Below are 2,907 nucleotides of genomic sequence, written 5' to 3'. Positions count from 1 at the left end.
GCTGCTGGGCTTTCTTTTGTTATCACCTAAAACCACACATTTCCATTACTTGCTGTTAAAATTAATCTCATTTATTAAATAAGTTAAAATGTGTATTTCTCTTATAAGGCAATGATCAGTTAAGGGTAAACTAAAAGATTCTATATGTAAGAGGCTGTAAATGTCATTGCCTTATTAATCTCTTTACAACAAAGCTTCTTTCATTTGATCATGAGACAAATTCTGATGATTGTCTGTTAAAATGGCTTTTAAATCGAGGGTGTTTGTTATTATTTTGTTCCTAATGCAGAATCACTCTTACCTGCAAAATGCAAGTGTGGCATTAGTGTGCTTTCCCTATTATTGCACTTTGCCTCGTCTATCACCCCATCTTTGTTCTTCAAAGTCACTAATGCCAGAAGGGGTAGTGTTGAGTTTTGATTCTGCATGTCTGCTTGTCTTATAAACTGAATTTGCTCACTCATACTCAACCCGGCCTGGGAAACAAAGCAACAGATGCCCCTTGAGGCTGCAGACACCAGAACTTCCCTGTATCAGTGTCCCATTCTTCGATCTTCTTTTTCTCACTCTAACCTCAGCCTCCGGGTTCTTCCTCGTGACACGTCAAGGCAGATGTCCAGAGTCAATATAAATACACTTCTCTGGTTACTCACTTCTCACACTGACAGTATGATTGAAAGGAGGAGAGGTCATCGTTGCAGTCCACAAAGGTAGGTAGGAGGCCATGGTGAACAAATGGATCAGACACAGGCCTGTCTCCCAGTCAGTTTGAATGTGTGCACCATTTGAAAATAAGGATACTAAATATTTCTTTTGGACTTACAGTTGCGTTATTATCTTAATGTCTTCCTCTTTTATGGTTTCTCACTGTGTTTTGGTTTGCATGGTCATAGAAAACTGCTGGGTTAGGTATAGGAAATGATTATGGGTTGGGTCAGGCGAGACCCTTTGACAGCATTACTCACATGTTAGAAAGTCTTGCTGCTAAAGCCCTGAAGGCAAGCTTCTCCCATGTTCACCAGGAAAGAAAGTGTAGGTTTACCTCCATGTCATACTTACTCCCTGTTGGGCTGACTGAACTGACCTACAAGTTCCTAACAAAATTGTTACCGAAATTTCATCTGTTGTATATCATATCACAATTTCTCGTGAGAAAATGTTAAAAATCAATATATCAGTGTTTGAGTTTATATGAGCTGGAAAGTATGGACACTTCACATTTTGATTGTTGTATTGCAGTTTGCTAAACTTGATTTTGTATAATTCAACTACAAAGAATTGGAGAGGAAAAACTGAGGCCAGTGAAAGTCACAGACAAACACCGAGTCATGAACAACATGAATAGAGACTAACCAGAAGCACTGAAAAAAAATGTGTGGATTAGACAAATGCCATAAATTCTTCTTCTGTCTTTTGAAACCTAAATACATAGTGTCTGCTTCATTATAATGCCATCATGGTCAGACCTTCTCTGAAACATAATAAACTCAGAGATGAATTAATTTTAAAAAAGAAAGAAAAACAATGTTTCACATACATAAAATGAGGCGACTGTAATTTTACAGTTAAACTTTATAAGTTGTTGGCATGGATGAGGTGATTCTCTCTCTTTAATTTATTTTTCTAAAAATGTTGAACAGCTTGAACGCTTAAAGGCTGTGGAGCCATTGGAAGTGTGATCTGTACAGTAAGGTACACCTATTTTAAAAAACATTGTTGCTCTTAACATGCTGTCAAAGAAACAGCATTTTTTAATATCCAAAGAAAATGTTGTCATTGATGCCAGATGTTTTTTCTCCCCTCCTTTTTCCTCTCTCCATTTCTCAGTATTGAAGTCATTACGGAAACATTCCATTGAAAGGAAAATCAGAGCAAATACGAGCTGTCATTTCCTTAATGAAAGAGCCTGTTACTATTTCTTCATAACTTAGCATTTGGCTGACAATATAGGCTTTATGACACTTTCATTTTACATTTCAATCAGGCTGCTGGGGGGGTGCAGAGGCCTGATAACACAAGGCTCTCACTGATGCACGAACGATAACACGCACACACACACACACACACTCGCAGGCACACACGGATCAGGTGGTGGCACTTTTGGATTGAAGCCTGGTGGGTACCTGACCTGAGATTTTGACATGCACACAAAAACCAATGGGCACACACACCATCACTGTCAGCTAACACACAGGCAAGCCCTCCAATTTTCCATTATCATTTCTGGCATGACTTCAGTGAAACATAGGTGAGAAGTGCACCGGTGTAACTGAAACCTCATGCTCAGCCTGTTGACACAGTCAGAGAGTGAAAGGAAGGCAGAGTGGCTCTTTATATTGTGTTGACCCCTGCGAGAAAGGAGAACTGAGCAGAGTTTGAAGGGATCAGTTTGACAGACAGCTGCTGTGCGCAAAAGGCTGCGGTTTATAAAAAAGGTCCAAGCAGGCGATGCTTTTTGGAGACACGAGGCTTTCATTTGCCACGAAGATTTATTTTTTTCTGTCATATTATTGGCCTTATCACAGGCTTGTTAAAATGCCTTTGGTTGAGGGATAGGTTACAGAGTTCAGTAAACAAACAGAACACTTCTTCTCTACATGAAACTCCAGCCTTTTTATGTATTGGCCTCGTGTCCTGTATACAGATTGCTCATTAACCTCTTCAATTTCATTGCATAATTTATATATTGATTTTGACTTGCATCTCATTGTCATAAAACTAGTATGTACCATATGATGTTCTTGGTTAACCACATGCTTTGAAAAATCTTATTTTCCAAGTAGTAGCACATGGCTTTTACTACTGATGCCCATTTCTCTATTTATTTATTCATAGTAATAAATGCTAATAGGAGATGTGGAGTATTCCTACATATATGGGACCTTTGATTCTATAATTCATTAATTT

This window comes from Rhamphochromis sp. 'chilingali' (genome assembly GCF_963969265.1).
Source record: "Rhamphochromis sp. 'chilingali' genome assembly, chromosome: 2".
In the NCBI taxonomy this organism is placed as follows: Eukaryota; Metazoa; Chordata; class Actinopteri; order Cichliformes; family Cichlidae; genus Rhamphochromis; species Rhamphochromis sp. 'chilingali'.
The sequence above is the reverse complement of the archived record's forward strand: the minus strand, read 5'-3'. Positions refer to the sequence as shown.